This window comes from Diabrotica virgifera, chromosome 4, assembly GCF_917563875.1.
Source record: "Diabrotica virgifera virgifera chromosome 4, PGI_DIABVI_V3a".
NCBI lineage: Eukaryota > Metazoa > Arthropoda > Insecta > Coleoptera > Chrysomelidae > Diabrotica > Diabrotica virgifera.
Window position 1 is genome coordinate 21,360,239 of NC_065446.1, and position 19,490 is coordinate 21,379,728.

General features: G+C 31.7%; 1 protein-coding gene across 2 annotated transcripts in view; it reads right to left on the reverse strand.

Moving 5' to 3' along the window:
- Window positions 1–19,490, reverse strand: part of LOC126882946 (adipokinetic hormone/corazonin-related peptide receptor variant I) — an 815,905-nt gene that overhangs the window by 456,625 nt on the left and 339,790 nt on the right. Inside the window, exon 1 of one of the 2 annotated variants that reach the window (XM_050648024.1) lies at window positions 18,175–18,253. The exons of the other annotated variant lie outside the window; for it this stretch is intronic. The gene's annotated coding sequence lies outside the window, so the exon portion shown is untranslated. Of the gene's footprint in view, window positions 1–18,174; window positions 18,254–19,490 lie in introns of those variants that run through there. 2 annotated transcript variants of the gene reach the window in all.

Below are 19,490 nucleotides of genomic sequence, written 5' to 3' on the forward strand. Positions count from 1 at the left end.
AAATGTAATAGAGTTTTAATATTACTCATTTTAAAGGTCTTTTCAAGCATTACAAAAGATAATCATATCATATTAACGATTTATATCATTATACACCTAAAATCGACCGTTTCTCTGTTATTTCAAGTTGAATACAACGATTTAAACATGCACCAAAAAAACAAACTTTTTTCACCTACCATATATCTCTTTTTGTATTATAACTAGAAGATTGATGAATGAACTAATATCTTTGTTTTTTATAAGCAACGTAAATGTTTTATACAGTTTTTTTATTTAGATGCACAGTTTTTAAGGTACTCATTCGCAAAAAACTGTTCGAAAAGGTGTGCGAAAATAGCCAATTTTAAACCACGAATAACTCAAAAAATATTGAATTTTCAAGAAAAATTATACAACAGTTTTTGCTTAGAGTTAGGTTCTCTAGCTACTTCCGTAGTTATTTTAACCAAGAAATTTTCCACCATCGAGAAGGGGTGGGAACCATCCCCAAGATAAAAGTACACATTGGTATAGGGTAGACTTTGAATTAGGAGATAAGTAGAGGCTATTCCCAAAATTTCATTAAAATTCTTGCAGCAGGATGGAATTCGGAGGGAATATCCTATTCTTGCTCCCATTGACTGGCGTAATAACTAAGAAAGTGCAGTATTCTTAACCCTCCGTTAGTCGCTATCGGTGTCACACACCGACGACAGAATTATTCATTCGGGATTTACAAAATAACTGGTTTTTTCTATCGCCACTTTCTGTACCTCTTCCTATCAACTAACCTCGTGTTAGTATACATTCTTACCTACTTGGGTACAGTTGTGCGAGTTTTATTGCTATTTTCGGTGCAAGACTCCGTAGCGACTAACGGTGTGGTTATTACTTTATTGGCATAACTTGCAGTTCAGGTAAAGGTTTAGCATCTTATTATTGCATTTTATCAGTAAGTTTTGGTCAAATCTTATTTATAGATGTCCTTTGAAGCCGAACAAAAACGTTTGTTGGAATTATGGGAAATGGTTCCTAGCGAATATTTTTATATTACAAATAACAATATGTATATTGCTATACTAGGGTTTTTCATTTTATATCTGTTTTTTTTCAATAAAACATTTTCAAAAATATTTTTCAGTCATTCCTATACACAATATAAAATATTTGTATGAATTTTATAGCAATAACTATTTTTTTTAATTGTCGGTTTATGACACCGTAGCGACTCTTGATGCTCCGTTTATCCTAGCGACTAACGGAGGGTTAAATGTATAAGTAGAATCTTAATCTATATTTAAGTGTCATATGCAGCAGCTTAACTTAACTTATTAAATTTCTTAAAGTAGATTATGAAATTTGCATTTTTCTTTTAATTTTGCAATAGATTGTTACTGTTTTTTGTTTCACTTCATTATATTTTATTTATATTGACGATTTATATCATTTTAGTAAACTCTATTTATTATTTGTTATTGTTCTTATTTATGATTCTTGTAAGCTTTGTCTATAAAATCGTTAAATTTTTCATGACAATAAAGCATATTTCTAACTATTCTATCTATCTATTTAACAAAATGAGGAGAGTACTCTGCATAGGAGAGGAGAAAGTTATAATAGGAGGTGATTTCAATGCACATGTGGGCCAAACCAAGACAGGATATGAAACAATACACGGGGGATTAGGCTTTGGAACTAGAAATGAAGCTGGAGATGACATGCTTGAATTAGCAACAGCATTGGATATGACGATTGTTAACATATTCTTTAAAAAGAGAGAAACTCAACTTATTACCTACAAAAGTGGACAACATCAATCCCAAATAGACTACTTTATGATAAGGAAAGAAGAGATACGTGAATTCAAGGACTGCAAGGTAATAGTTAGTGAGACAGTAAGCCAACAACATAAGCTATTTGTTCTGGACATTGAAGTAAAAAGCGAAACTAAACAAAACTATCGGAGAGGACCACAAAAAATCAAGTTGTGGCTGCTAAAAGATGAGAAAGAAGGTCTATTCAGGAGAAAAATAGTAGAAAAAATTTGTTGGAACATAAAAGGAAGCCCTAATACAATTTGGAGAAAAATGGCCAGTAGTATTAGGGAGACTGCTATTGAAATACTTGGGAAAACGTCTGGAAAAAAGTTTGAGGATAAAGAGACTTGGTGGTGGTCAAACGAAGTACAAGAAAAAATAAAAGAGAAGAGAAAATTATACAAAAGGTGGCAAGAAATCGGATCCGACACAGATCTTCAAAACTATACGGTGGCGAAAAAGGAAGCGAAAGTAGCAGTAGCAAAAGACAAAGCAGAAGCGTATTCAAACCTATACGATCAACTCGATACCAGGAAAGGCGAAACGAAGATATATAAAATAGCCAAACAGAGAGCAAATAAAGCAAAAGATTTTAATCAGATTAGATGTATCCGAGATGAAAATAATAAAATACTAGTTCACGAATGGGATGTCAAAAAGAGATGGAAAAAGTACTTTGACAGCTTATTAAATGAAGAATTTGACAGACAGCCTGTAGAGGCAACGTAGACAGGAGCAGCAATGGTCACCAAAATAACCAACGAGGAAGTGGCTCAAGCGCTTCAAAAAATAAAGAAAGGAAAAGTGGTAGGACCAGATGATATTCCTGGGGAAGTATGGAGAGCATTGGGAGAGACATGAACAAGGTGGCTAGCAAGTCTATTTAATAGAATTATGGAAGTTGGACAAATGCCAAACGAATGGACAAGCAGTATACTGGTACCTGTTTACAAAAACAAGGGAGATATACAACAATGTACACACTACAGGGCTATAAAGCTGCTTAGCTACACCATGAAAATATGGGAAAGAGTAATTGATAGACGAATACGTGAAGAGACCGAAATATCCGAGAATCAATTTGGCTTTATGCAGGGTAGATCAACAACAGATGCAATTTTCATTATAAGGCAGTTGATGAAAAAATACAGGAGTAAAGAAACAAACGCTCAAATGGTATTCATTGATCTTGAGAAAGCATATGATAGAGTTCCTCGAGAGATTCTGTGGTGAGCACTCAATAGGAAAGGAGTCCCAGGTGAATATGTAAAGATTGTGAGGGATGTGTATGAGGCAGTAACGAGTAGTATTAGGACAGGTGTGGGAGAGACTGATAAATTTCATGTGAAAGTAGGATTGCACCAAGGCTCTGTGCTTAGTCCGTATTTATTCTCATTAGTTTTATACCAGAAAACAGCGAAACTACAGGGTAACATTCCACGGTGCTTAATGTATGCTGATGATGTCGTGTCAGTAGGAAATAGTGAAAGAGATTAGAACAAAACTGGAACAGTGGAGAGAAACTCTGGAGGAAAAAGGTTTAAAACTTAGTAGGACATAAACAGAGTATTTGGAATGTTCATTTAAAGATGGAGCTACTACAAATAAAATGGTACCTTTGGATGGTGAAATGATTGTGAAAAGCAATAGTTTTAAGTACCTAGGATCGGTATTACAGAGTAATGGAGAAATAGATGGATATGCATGCAGTGGAATTAGGGCTGGATGGATGAAGTGGAAAGAAGCGAGTGGCGTGTTGTGTGACAGAAAAATTCCAATGAAGCTGAAGGGAAAATTCTATAAAACAGCCATAAGACCGGCTATGATGTACGGAACTGAACGTTGGGCAGTGAAAAAGAAAGAGGAACAACGATTTCATGTGGCGGAAATGAGAATGCTTAGATGGATGAGTGGAGTGACAAAGAAAGATAAAATTAGAAATGAGTATATTAGGGGAAGTCTAGGTGTGGCAACAATTGATGCCAAAACGAGAAAGCATAGGTTAAGATGGTTTGGTCATATTCAACGGCGAGACGTTAATCACCCAATTCGAAGAATAGCTGAAGTGCAGATTCCTGGAAGGAGTAGGAGTGGAAGACTAAAGGCCTTAGGGGAGACGATAAGGCAGGACATGTTGGTAAAGGGGATTAACATTGATATGACCCAAGATAGAATTGTGTAGAGAAATGCAATTAGGGAAGCCGACCCCGCATAGGGATAAAGCAAAGAGAATGATGACTCTGCATCAGAGATTTGAAGGTAGAGCTAAGCGTTAGGTTGGCTAGATACTATTTCTCGATTTTTTTTTATAAAATTGAAGCTTGGTGGAAACTAGAAGGAAAGATGCAGTGAGTGTCGATAATGATTAAGGTAAACTGTGAACCCGAAGCATATCCATTCATGCCATCTGGTGATGCTAGGAATCTAGTCCACTAAAACATCAGACGTTTAACAGTCTAACAGTCTAACCGCTATCATTTTGTACTTTGCACCGAGTATAGCGTGAAACCAAGTAAAAATATACGGTTTCGTATTAATTTAATTCAAGTCTCTTACTGTCCTCTGACACGTGTTTCTAGGTTTACCCGTTATCAAACACGCTTTGTGACAAGACTGTGAACTGAATCTGAAACATATTTTAAATATTAGTGTGTTCCTGGCACACAAAATGTTTGCACTTTTCGCATTAATTTTTCGATTGGATGATCGAGTGCAAATTTTACATCGGTCACGTTTTCTGGAATTTACAGTATTCCCTGTCTACAGAATTTTCAGAAGATTTTGTTAGTACGATATCTATGGCTGTTTAAATGCGTTTATGAAAAACCTTGATGCGGGTCGAATTGTATAGAGGCTGTAACTTGCTCAAGGGCCAAATTTTGAATAAAGAGCCTACTTGGAAAATATTAATTTGTCTTGTTCATTGTCTTCATAATTATTATCGATGTACCTACAGGGCAAATGCATTTATACTACCTATTACTCGCAGAGTCGCAAAACTCGGAATTCGACATAATACTAATATATACTATTGGAACATGGTAAGCCAAGGGGGTCGTCTTTGACACCAAATTCAGAAAATATATTTTATTCGTGAAATATATAGACCAGGGCGGATCTGTAAAAATATTAGTACATTTGGACGTTGAAAGGTGACTCAAATTTTCTTGCAGAAATTGCTTGAAAATAACTCAAATAATAATAATTCAGTTATCCTCCCTCTCAAAAAGGTCCGGAACATTGTTTAAATAATCAAAATATCAAAAAATTAAGGAAAAATTCGATATTTTTCTTGGTTTTTTGATTATAACTTTATAAGTATCCATTTCCGCGAAAAGTTGTACTGACATAAAAGTTGCGTAATTAAATTTACTACAATATAAAATTGGTCAAAAATTTAAAAAATAGTCACCCTTGTTGCAAAATAGCAATAATTTTGAAAAAAATATACAAAAACAAGTATTCGCATTTTACGTTTTTCAACCATTTATGCTACACTTAGGACCTTCATGTTTTACCCTGAAAAACTTTATGATACAGTAAAACAATACTGTTAATTTCATTAAGATCAATTCAACAAATTTTGCAAAATAAATTTTGCAATCCAGCTTTCGTAAAAAAAATTAATTTTTTCAAAATGTTACAGGACCGAAAATAAAGCAGACAGCAAGTTGAAAATTTTTTGCTTATAGAAGTGTACCGTACCTTTCATATGCAATTTTGCAAATTTAAAATCGATTAACACCACGGCGTCAGGAATTTTTTTAAATAAACATTAATTATTGATGCTGCGCGCAGGACAGCGGATATTTTGCTCTGATTGGACATTCCAATAACCTTTGATAATGATTGATACATTTTAATTTTTATTATATTTCGATATAAATAAATAAATTTGTTTATTGCAAAATAAAAACACATGCTCTATCCTTTGAAATAACACTTTTATTAGCAAAAACTTTCTTTGTTCATATATTTTAACTTAAATATTAAAAGTTTATTATTTTTAAACATATGCAATTGTTTAAACAATATTTCATAAACAATAATAAAATTAGTTTGTTTTTTGTGGAATTAAAATATTAAAATACAACAAAATATAGAGTAAGAAAATAATATGTTAGATAAAGATTGGAAGAAATTTTGGTGGAAATCAACTTGTGTGAATCGAACACCGCTGTCCTGCGCGTAGCACCAAAAATTTTTGTTTATTTCAAAAAATTTCTGACGCCGTGGTAATTAATCGATATTAATTTTGAAAATTGCAAATGAAAGGTACAGTACACTTCTATAAGCAAAAAAAATTTCAACGTGCTATCTGCTTTATTTTCAGTCCTGTAATATTGTGAAAAAATGAATTTTTTTTGCGAAAGCTGGATTGCAAAATTGATTTTGCAAAATCTATTGAACCGACCTTAATGAAATTTACAGTATTGTTTTACTGTATCATAATGTTTTTCTGAGTGAAATATGAAGGTCCTAGGTGTAGCATAAATGGTTGAAAAACGTAAAATGCAAATACTTGTTTTTGTATGATTTTTTCGCAATTATTGCTATTTTGCAACTAGGGTGACTATTTTCTAAATTTTTAACCAATTCTATATTGTAGGAAATTTAATTATGCAACTTTTATGTCAGTACACCTTTTCTTGAAAATGAATACTTTTAAAGTTATAACCAAAAAACCAAGAAAAAAATCGAATTTTTCCTTAAATTTTTGACATTTTGGTTATTTAAACAATGTTCCGGACCTTTTTGAGAGGGAGGATAACTCAAATAATACTATTTGATTTATTTTCAACCAATTTCTGCAAAAAAATTTGAGTCACCTCTCAACGTCCATCTCAAAACAGATGCGCCCAGGACTAATAGGAAATTTTCTTATTAAAAACTATGAAGGTATATAGAATAATTTTAGAATAGTAAAAGTATGTAGAGTAAAGTCAGATAAAAAATAATGAGTTAAAAATTGAAAATATGCCTGAATTTATAAAAGACAAACATATTTTCGGATCAAAATTGACCCAGTTGGTCATCCAGATGTAAATCACGTGACAAGCATGTGAAAAAATGAGATTTTGTAGATTAAAAAAAGCTGTATAATAAGATAAATAAAAAGGGCAACAGTGACATGAGTATCATGAGATGGCATTGGAAGCCGACGGAGGACGAGAGAGTTGATGACATTCAATTTCACAGAAAATGCGAAAAGCTGGAGCGTAAGTAAAATAGGAGCAACATCGTTATTCATTTAATTTATAAAAGTATCGACAGCATGTTTACGAGAAAAAAATATGAAATTACTTTTTATATTTTCCACATTTTTTGAAGCTCGCTGTGAAACTTACAAATCGCAAATCATTAATCTTTTTTTGTGTACAATATTACGAGTGATATTTATTCAGCAATGATAATAGCGGACAGAAAATAATGATGACATGCTATAATTAAAAAGAGAAAACAAAAATAAAAACAGTGTGTTACAGTGGAAATTTATGCAGGAAATTTGTCAAAACCAATACTTGGATTTCGATTAATAGAGTAACCTGTCAATACCAATAAATATGTAGTTGACGTAACAGTTTTAACAGGTGCGTCATATCCCTACAGGCAACGTATAAAAATTATTAATGTGTATTAGATTTACACATTATTAAATAGAAATTAATCAATGAGCCTATATCAATATCTTCTTCTTCAGGTGCCATCTCCGCTACGGAGGTTGGCAATCATCATAGCTATTTTCATTTTTGAGGCAGTAGCTCTAAATAGTTGTTTTGAGATGAATCCAAACCATTCTCTCAGGTTCTTCAGCCATGAAATTCATCTTCTTCCAATGCTTCATCTGCCATCTTCCTTTCCTTGCATTGTGAGTCGCAGGATGCCATACTTCTCACCCCGCATCACATGTTTGAGATACTTAGCTCTCTTTCTTTAACTGTAAGTTCAGTTTCCTTCCCTTTTGCCTATTCTTCTCAGTACTTCATTGTTCGTAACTCTATCTACCCAGGAAACCCTTATAATTATTCTATAGGTCCACATTTCAAAAGCGTTAAGTCGTCTAATTGTCTCTAGATTTAACGTCCATGATTTCACTCCTTAGTATACGTAAAATTTCACTCCATACTTACACTGTATACGTAAAATTTTGTAAGGCGTATTTTAAGAGCTAATGTTAAATCTTTGCTACATAGGACCTTTTTCATTTTCATAAAATTAGAACGTGCTAGTTCGATTCTGACTTTAATTTCTGCAGTGTAGTCATTATTAAAATTTTCTGTTATAAGTGTTCCTAGGTAAGTTTACTTTTTACTCTTTCGATATGTTGGCCCTCTACTATCAATATTTCGTTAGTATAAACGGTTGTTTTTACTAATTCTCATAAACTTCGTCTTTTCGATAATTTAAATATAGTCCGTACTCCCTAATACACCTTACTATTTTACTCATCTCATGAGTCTTTCCTGGTCGTGTAAACTATCGGCTATTATTACCGTATCACCACTTGCATATCTGCATATCTGATGTTAAATAAGACTGAATTCCCTTAATGTATCGCAGATAAACAACTGCATCCCCACACGCTGATCTAAGAGCGTTCCTCTAAGGTGACAGATTTGGAACCCCCTCACTGACTGGTCGCTTGCTGAGCATGGCAATTTCTATCTTTCGCTTCTACAGCTTCTGCGCTAAAACCACCTTCTTAACCCAATCCACTAGCAATTCTGCTTCTCCATATCATTGACGCAATCTCCCACATTCCTGAAAAGGAGGATCCTTCACCCTGAAGAGGCTTAAGCCTAAACGGGGTATAAACGACGAGTTTTCATTCTCACTCTTATGCCGACTGTTTCATCTTCCAGAGTTTCTCAAATTACCTCTTCAGAGTAAGCGTTAAAAATTGAGGGTATAGTATGCAGCCTTGCATGACTCCTTTTTCCATTTCTGTAGATGTTTCTTTTTCAATTATTACTATTGCTCGCTGATTGTATAAAGGTGTGTTATTAACCTTAAACGTCTTTCATCTAGGTTTTTATTATTTAGAATTTCCATGAGTCGATCATGTTTTACTTTATGAAACGCTTTATTGTAGTCTATAAAACAGACGTAAAGAGGAAGGTTAACATCTAAACATCCCTGTGTCAGCACGTCGAAGGACAATAATCCCTCTCTAGTACCCATACCATTGCGGAACTCATATTAAGTGTCACTAATATCCAGCTCCAATTTCGAATGTATTCTGGCGTGGATAATTTTCAAGGTATGTAACATTAAGCTTATGGTTGGATAGTCACTGCACTCTTTAGCATTCACTTTCTTTGGCAAACACACAAATGCTGATGTCAACAATTTCTCTAGGTATGATTCCCGTAGTAATGGCAGATACATCAATGTGGAAAATTATAAATAATAAACTACAAGACTTTGCAGCTATAAAAAGATGTAAGTGAACTCAAGAAAAATGGAATTAAAAGTTTTTTTAACCTTAATTAAGTCAGTTTTCATAAAGTTGCAAAGAACATAAGTATAAAGAAATTTTTTGTATACGAACAGTACACTTTCTAATATACCTACAGCGTTTTAATTTTATACATGCAATTCAGTGTACGTAGGAGAGGGCCATACAAACTAAATGATAATTTCCTTGACAGCATTGCTGTTCCGGATAATAATAAAACCAAATATATGAAAGGGACAAACCATAACCAATTAGAAAAACCTTGTTGAAACCTTGTATAAACATTTTAGATATATCCCGTATGCACGTCAATGGTGAATATAAAATTCTTAATTGCACCGAGAGAACAATTTCTTTTCTCCTAAAACACCGATTTCTTTGAGCAATATTTCTTAAAAGTTAACATATCCTATTAACTTAAACATACCGGTTCACATATAAAGAAACGAGTTTTTTTAAACACAACTCAATAATTTCTTACAGATAATTTCTTCAATACTAAGAAATGCATTAATGGTTACATTTAATTTTCTTATCCTAAAGTTTTTATTTGTTAAATTGAAAACTACAAATAATTTGCAGTATAAGAAATATAATGTTAAGTTAATGCATATTTATATTTGTGAACAAGAAATTTTCTTGTAATTAAATAAATATTTTAAACCACAAGAAATAATTCTTCAGAAATACCCTCTGTAGTAACTGTGGTTATAAAATAAAAACTTTGTCATTAAGGCCGAAATGTTACTTGCAAAGAAATTTTCTTCCACAAAAGAATTGCGCAGATTAACTATTTATGATTTAGTCGTCAGTGTTTGTCAAGATGGCGTGATATGTTCATGTTCATATAGATGGATATTGGATTTATTGGTGTACTTTAAAAATTAACGGATATTTTGAAGGTACGTACATATATAGGTATTAAATAAAAGTAAATTGAGTAACTTAAGATGTAATAATAATATTGTTGCGTATCCGAATGGTTAAAAAAGAAATATAATAGTATCTTTATATGCTTTTTAGGTATAATTATGGACGACTCTGAAATAAAGGAGCTGGGAAATATGCCACAATTTAAAGCTGGGACAGAATGATATAATATATAGCTTCAGAACAATATTAAGAAAGGAGTTATTAACCAACTGCGGGACCTTCTAGAACTTCATACATGTAAGTACCTTTTTAAAAATGTGTATACTTATGTATCAACTATAATAGGTTTCTTGAATGTATCGTCTTCTATAAAAATTTACAATATAACGCTATATCAAACATGGCGGGTGCAACGCTGAGGATTTTTTCTGTTAATTTATTTGAGATAAAGAAATCAGTTAGTCTAAAAGAAATATATGTTTATGGTTAAGAAATGTTATTGCCGAAAACCGTGAATTAGTTAATATGTATTAAATTACTTAGATGTAAACTAATAATACTTTCCCGTAATAAAATTTCTTAATGATTAGGTATGCTGTGTCTTTTAGATTATAAAAATTAAGAAAATTACATATTATTATGTCTGCTTCAATGTTTTACATTGGTTGTATTTTCCCTCTTGTTTTAGCTAAACAATGTTTATTGTGTGACTTAATATTATACAAATAAATAATTAATATTTCATTAATAAAAAGAAAAAAATAAACAACGATGTATAGGTTAAATAATGCCATGTTTGAACTAAATATGATTGATTATTATTAGTATTAATAGTTCTTACGTGGGGCCGTGTATTTGTTTTTTTTTGTATTTCCTAAATTTGTCAAAATAAATATCTATATCTTTATAAAAAAATTTTTTATTAAAGTAAGTTTACTCTTTCTTACATAACGATTTTGTTTTAGTGAATTGCTGATATACAAAGTGCTATTAAAAAAAAGGAAAATTTGAGGAAGTTGGATTTGCCTCTCCATCCTTTTATTGTTGTGTAGAAGCCAGTGGTTTAAGAGTGGAGAAAATATTTGTATGTAATAATAACGTTTTATATCTTGTTTTATTAATAAATAATGATTTTACCTTAACACAATGATTTATTTCGCGGTATGTAATATCACTTTATTTTAAAGAAATATTAACTTAACTCTAAATATACGTTTATATCTGCGAAATATATTTCTTAACATTAAATAAATTAATTATTAATAGTAAAATAATAATATTCCTTACTAAGAAATATTATTGCTCAGAAAGAATAGTTTTCTACTGTGTAGAAAATATATTTTTATGACTAATAAAATTAATTAACATCAAGTGTAATTTCTTTCTGATAAATGGGTTTGAAGTTTGCCAGAAAGTGATAGTTCAACCATGTTTAAGATATATTTCTTTGGCTATAGTAGAATTTATTTGAAATATTTTAGAAAATTATATCTTACATACAAAGATATATTTCTTAGGCAATATGCCAAGTCGATCTTTCTTAAATATTAATAAAGTTTCTTTATGTCAAGAATTTTTTTCTCTCGGTGTGCATGCCAAAAAATGCGCAATAACTACCTCTTAAAATCTACCAAATTTCATTTGCATATCACAAACCGTTTTAGGACAATAAATAAATCGTCAGTTTTTAAAAACAATTTCAACACCCCCTATCTCGGAAACAAAGCATTTGCGGGCATACGTTTATAAAGCAAACTGTCCTTATTTTATCATGCAGAATTACCCCTTAAAGTTTGCCGTAATTATTTAAAAACACCCTATATTGAAGAAAAACAGGGGTAGTTGTTAAAGTGCCTAATTTCTTATTATCCAACATCAGCGAATGTATTAAAAACAGAATGTTAAGAAAACCTTAGTTGGGTTTTAATTTCAGTATTTTATAAAAGCTAGAACATTCCACAGGGTGTTCCAAAGTTTGAGAACAAAACACAGTTTGATTCGTACACCCTGTATACAATGACAATGTACCTCTCTAGCAACGATATTATTACAGAGATATTGTTAAAGAATAAGGCTATAACATATTAAAAAAATAACTTAAATCGGACATCAGGTTTAGGAAACACAAGACATTAAAAATGACCCATTTTGTGGGGTGGCGGTTATTTCTGCCGGTGAGTGTATTTACAAAAAGTGTCAAAACTTTTAATTTAAAACTGAATTTTTTTTAAACGGGCACTTCGATAAAACTTACAGATCATATAAACAAAACATAAGTCAAGTAATTTATGGAGCGGTAACGACCACTTTCATTTGGGATGCTAATAATTAGGGAGTGATTTTTACGATTTTTTTATCAAAAAAGGGATCAACTTTATTTTAAGCGTTACACTTAATAATGATCCTAGAAACTAAAAAAAATACAAAAATAAATGTTTTTTAACAACTTTAAAAAACTGTGATGAGTTTTTCCCTAAAGCGCTTCATTTTTGGTTATTTCACGTTGAAATATTATTCGAATTGGAATTTGACGAATGAAAACTTACTTTTCATTACCTACAACTCTGCTTCTCCTGGGTGTACAGTCTTCGCATATACACCATTTTTTTCACTTGTTTATAGGTTATATTTTTATTAATAAAATTTATTTAAAACTCCGTCTTAAAAGGTATTTTTTTTTGTGAAAAATGAACATATTCACTCACAAATATCTCGAAAAGTATTGACTTAGTGAAAAAAACTCTATAGAACTAAAGTTGCTTGGAATTAGTCAGTTTTTCCAATTCCAGACTTATCTTGTACGTATGTTTTTCACTTCCGAGAAGGGGTGAAACTCACCCCCAGGGCAAAAGCACACATCGACACAATATGTATCACTTAATATGATTTATTTTATGATATATACTTTATTATGATTTATATTTTTAATGTTTATTAAAAAATTTTTGATAGGTGTACAACGTGTATTTTTATTGGGGGACGGGCCCCCATCCCAACTGGAACCAGGGCCCGCCGATCTATCAGTACGCTACTGTTTGTCCTTTGTTCAGTGTGTGTTTAATGTTATGTGTTAGTTTGCCAAATCTCTCACCAATCAAATGTTATGGCTATGATATTTTGCCAGGATACCTTCTTGATCAGACGAAACGTCCGTGATGATATTTTAGCCAGAAAAGTATACTTTGGCAAAATTTAATAAACTAGGTGCTCGATATCTGACTTTTACTTCTATAAATTCCATATTCCTACTTATATTTTAATAATAGAATGGACCAATATCTAAATAGACCTCTGAGAATTCATTATATTGTAACGGTGAAAACAAATAATAACTTACTGAGACGAAAATCCCTTTAAGCATTATTTTGCACCACCATATTCTGACGGCAATAGAAGTTATTTGTCACGTGATTTAGGAGTGAAATATTTCTCCTTTATGTTTTACCATTTAGACAAAGGGGCTTATTATCGAGAAGGCGGAACAAAGAGGATATTTTTCTATGAGACGTACGTTTTCACGCCATACAGAATACAAACAAACGATATTTATTAGTGACTTGTGATTTTTAGCAAGGTTCTGGAACTGTTTTCGTACGTATTTTCCAATGAGCATAAATTAATAATTAATTTAAAAAATATCAGTGTTATCTGAATCTCAAATTTTTAGTATTAATGACCCCAAGCTTCTTTCATCTTTCGAAGATGTTGGACTAGTATTGAAATATGTTCAAAGCAGAACAATCAGTAATAATTTTTTTTGTAACAGACATTAACTGGGATAGTTTATACCTTTACAGTTCACAAAATTTAAATTAGGATATAATTGCATTTCAAAACATAGCTCTTTATAGTAAACAACTTTTCATAATAGAAATTTTACATATTATGAATATAAATACGTAAATAAACAAAGTTTTCGTTATGATAATGCTCACATTTTCAGCTTGTTTTATTCTATTTTTATCCGACACTGTTTATTTTTATTCCAAAGAGGATAGAAATTTTAAAATGCAATTAATGCTTGAAATGTTTCTATTTATCTCCCAGAGGTTTCTTTTGTTTTAAGTGTAGCTCTAACGATAATAATAGGCTCTATTTCTAGGTTCAATAAAGTTACAGCAGAAGGGAGAATTTTAATTAGGTAGCAATATTGTGTAAATTAAAAGGGAAGCAAAACAACTTGAAATGGTCCAATTAACATCGTTTGCTACCTCTAATAAAATGAGTATAACCAGAAATGTTAAAACTCACATTAAGGCCGGAAAATTAATAAATTTAAAAAGGACGATGGTTAATGAAGGATTAACAAAAAAGGGATTTCTATATCTGTTAAGACTTTAAAGAAAAATATAAAATATATTGACTGAGAAGATTATTATATTTGCGAATGAAATTCTCAAGGATTTTCCATAAAAATCGACAAAAAATGCTAGGATAGAATAATAGGATGTATTTCTAGGTTCAATAAAGTTACAACAGAAGAGAGAATTTTAATTAGGTACCAATATTGTGTAAATTAAAAGGGAAGCAAAACAACTTGAAATGGTCCAATTAACATCGTTTGCTACCTCTAATATAATGAGTATAACCAGAAAAGTTGAAATTCACATTAAGGCCGGAAAATTAATAAATTTAAAAAGGCCGATTGTTAATGAATGAGTAACAAAAAAGGGATTTCTATACCTGTTAAGACTTTAAAGAAAAATATAAAATTTAATGACTGAGAAGATTATTATATTTGCGAATGAAATTCTCAAGGATTTTCCATATAAAAATATAAAAATCGACAAAAAATGCTGGGATAGAATAATAGGATGTATTTCTAGGTTCAATAAAGTTACAACAGAAGGGAGAATTTTAATTAGGTAGCAATATTGTGTAAATTAAAAGGGAAGCAAAACAACTTGAAATGGTCCAATTAACATCGTTTGATACCTCTAATATAATGAGTATAAGCAGAAAGTTAAAACTCACATTAATGCCGGAAAATTAAAAAATTTTAAAAAGACGATCGTTAATGAAGGAGTAACAAAAAAGGGATTTCTATATCTGTTAAGACTTTAAAGAAAAATATAAAATATAATGACTGAGAAGATTATTATATTTGCGAATGAAATTCTCAAGGATTTTCCATATAAAAATATAAAAATCGACAAAAAATGCTGATGAAATCAAGCACATCGCACCGCTAAAAATGGTATTTTTTTTTCAAGGCTGTCAAAAAATGATATACGACTGCGTTTTTCTACTTTCCTTGCTGGTAACTTTAAAACTTTACAATTTTTGGAGGAAAGCATGATCAATATTGCATGTAAAAAAAAAACAGAAAAACCTGGGATGAATAAATTGAATTTTAAAGTTCAAGATCGGTATACGTAAAAACATATATATTGTAAAAACATATTTTTTTTTATTAGAAAAAAGAAGTCGCATCCACCAAAAGGTTATTAGCGACGGAACAAAATATAAATAACAAAAGTAAACAACTACAGGTTGTACAGAATGTTTATGGATTTTAGATAATTAACTATATTGTCGCAGGAATAGTTTTGACCTAGAGCCTGTGGTAGAGCGTTTGGGATCTTGTAGCGCTGTCTTTCTTGGTCATATTTACTAAAAACTATTAAAAAGTGTTCGACTGTTGATCGGACGTTACACTGATCGCATATAGGTGGATTACTCTTTGTGAAAAGGTAAGAGTGCGTTAACCTGGTATGTCCTAGACGTAAACGCGCAACCGCAATTTGTTCTCGTCTATTGCGCGACGATGGAAACCACTGAGACACATTATTTTTTATTTTATTTAACTTAGAATTAGATTGAGACCACTTATTTCGCCACAAACACAACACTTTATTTTTAAAATAAGCTTTTAAGTCACTGGAAACACAATTGTCTATCTGCTCCGAGAAATCACTTGAAATTGCCTCTCGTGCAGTCCTGTCAGCTTCTTCATTTCCTGTTATTCCGACGTGTGAGAGAACCCATACAAATTGAACGCTTCTTCCATGTTCATGAGCTTGGGAAAGACCATGGAAAAATCCATCAATGTTCCATTGAAGTATCGAGTTGAGTGTTGTTAACAGATTCGGAGTTAGAAGATACTGAGCAATTATCTACAGAAGAGTCACTGTCTACGTCAGAAATCTCTTTCCCTAAATGGTTAAGAAGTTTCTTTTTAAGTTTTGTAAACTTAGTTTTTGTAGATCTATCATTTGCATATTGATAGCTGCTTTGTAAAAGATAGAGTAAACCAGGCATATCAGTTGTAAATTCTTTAACGACGCTAATAGTGTCGGGGGAGCCTTGGACATTATCAATCAGTAAGGACAATTGGTGGTAATTTAAAACGAATGGTGGGGTATGATTATCAATAAAATTTTCAAGAGTTTCCCGTGTCGATGGGACTTTAGATGAGCGCGGTTTTTTTGGTTTAAAAGATTTGGGTATTGCAAACAGATTTTGTGATGAAATTGCTGAGTCTGAAGGAGGAGTATCGATCTCACCAATACTGCGTTTTATGGAAGAACTTGCGTTTTCGCAAGTGCTATTAGAGTTTTCACTTAGATGTTGTGGCTTTATTACCTTTGGAAGTACTGAAGCAGACTCATTGGTAATGACAGAAGTCGAGCTTGAAGTTTTGATTGTAAGATTGGTTGAAATGGTTGTTTCGGAAAGTTGTGGTGATGTATCAGTTTTATTGGAGTTTTCTGCAGTTGTATCTAATGGAAGAGGTGCTGATAGATTGGAGGATATTGCTTTAAGAGTTTGTGAAAACGGTATTGCCGTTGAACGTGGATGACTGAAAGTGTTGCTATGAGTAGGAGTATTAGTAATTTCTTGGTCATGGAGATTTGTAGGTGTAGGTGATATGCTCGGATTTGATAATGCATAACTTGATGACTGCTGAGTGTTTGGTAACTTGTGTAATATACTTGTTGGATCTGTTTGATTTGGTACTTCATTGTTTGAATCAATATGAGTTGATTCCGTTACTGAACTGTTATTGCATTGGGATGATATGTGTCCTGTATTTTTGCAAATAACACAGGTGAGTGTACCTTGTGCCAAAAATATGCGATAAGGTGTTTGATCGAAATTTATTAGAATAGAACCTGGAATTGGTGATGTTATAGGGCTTACATAAACTTGCCTCCGAAAGCTCAATATGTGACTATATTCGGGAAGAGTTGAGCTAATTTTCAGAAATGTTATTGGGGAAATAAACTTTAAACCTATATTCTGTAATTCTTCAACTAATACTTGATGAGGAATTGAGGCAGACACCAGACAAGACTAGTCTTTCTGCTGGAGAGACAAGTCTCCGTGCTGTTACAACTTCGCCGAGTACTTCTATAGAGCCATGTTGTTGTATGAAATTATCTACTACGGTTTTGTTTGCCAAATACATGCAGATTCTATTATGAGATAATCTAAATGAAAAATTAATATTTTTTGGGTTGATTATTGTGCCCAACGGAATTAAATAATCCTGCAGTTTAGCATTATCGATACAACTAAATACAATTGCTTGGGTCTTACTCGGAAAATAATTTGAAGCGGCTGATGCATAACTGTTTGTGATATTCGAACGTTGATTTACTGGACTGGTTAGATCGGAAGGTGTGTTTGCATTGTGTGAGGTCATTTTAAGCTGCGGTGGCGGAAGCTTCAGTCCGGCTCTGGTAAGTGACAAACCAACCGCATGCTAGCTAACCTCACAAAATGATTGAACGGTGGTGTATATTTATTATTTGACGTTTTCTTTTCACAATAATAAAGTAATAATTACGTATAGATGACTTACGTAGTAGTATCTAGTAGAAAAACATTTTAATTTTAAAAAACTATTTAATAATACCACTTGTTTTAAGTAAAAACTAGGAGTACAATATCAGTACAACTTCACCATACCTTGCCAGGGGTAAAAACATATTGTATCGGCTTCAAATAGAGTATAAAATATCGAGTCCAGATAAAATTGTGAGCGTATTGTATTCATTTATATTATATTAAGTCAAATTTAATGTAACTGAATCTTACCTTAAGTGAATCTTGTCTAACTGCAGTTTGCTGCAAGGCATTTTTAATTGTTAACAGTCTATCTAAGGATATTCTTGTAATTACCTAGAACAAAAAAGCGATTTAATGACTAACCATTAATAAAGAGCTGATTATCGTTGGCTGGTTATTATCGATTAAATATATATAAAAATAAAACGGAAATTTCTTGAATTACTTGAAACAAGAAATTACAAGAGACTTGAAGTTTCTTGAATTAATTTTTCAGCAACTTCAGGTTTCAGTGTCACGTTTACATTTGATTAATATGTAATTATTATTGGTGTAATGAAAATTACATTTTTAATTACCTAACCAATGCTTGACGTTTCGATTTCCACTACGAAAATCGTTTTCAAACTTCCGATGACCAATGGGGGTCAAAAATGACCCCCAGTCAAAAATGACAGTTGACAAAAAAATTTAGTTGTTTTAGTAAATAAAATAATGTATTCGTAATTTTAATGTTAGTATTGTATCAATAAATGATAAATAAATATTAGTAAAACATATTTTAATTACAACTGAGCAAAAACAGAAATCATCATTCTGAACATAGAACTAAAGAAATTTTAAAATATATACTAATTTACGTCGCCACATGTTTAACAACAATTTTTTTATCAATATTGGAAGGTTTCTTACAAACAATTCCACATAATAGACGGTTATTACTTACCAAAAAATTGGAACATGGAAGGCCAAGGGAGTTCGTCTTTGACCCCAAATTTAGAAAATATTTTTTTTCGTAACATATAGGATATTTTATTTATTACAAAATATGAGGGTATCTAGAATGATATTAAAGTAAAAAAATAATGTGTTTAAAATTGAAAATATTTGTGAATTTATTAAATACAAACATACATTGGGGTCAAAATTTACCCCCTTGGTCATCCGAAGGTTAAAAAGATTATTTTAAAAAATTGTGGCAAGATGTATGACCTAGTTTTATTAGGTTATGTTTATCTATAATGTGATTGGATCGGGAGATCTATAAATGAAAATCAAACATTTTACTGAAGACTTTAAACCATGGAGGCTTATTGTTACAAATGGAAAAGTGGAGATATATAATAATATAGAATACAAAGATCCTCAACACATAAAAATAAATACTTCCAGTATGTTTTAAGCGACAAGCCAGATCATCACCAAAAACTATTTATGGGCCATTCCACGAACATATTTACGCCTGTTTTGGATTATTTCGACAACGAATATTTTACTGTGCAACATAAGAAGTACGAAAGTAAATGGCGCTAATAATTATTCCAATAAACAACATTGTAATTTGT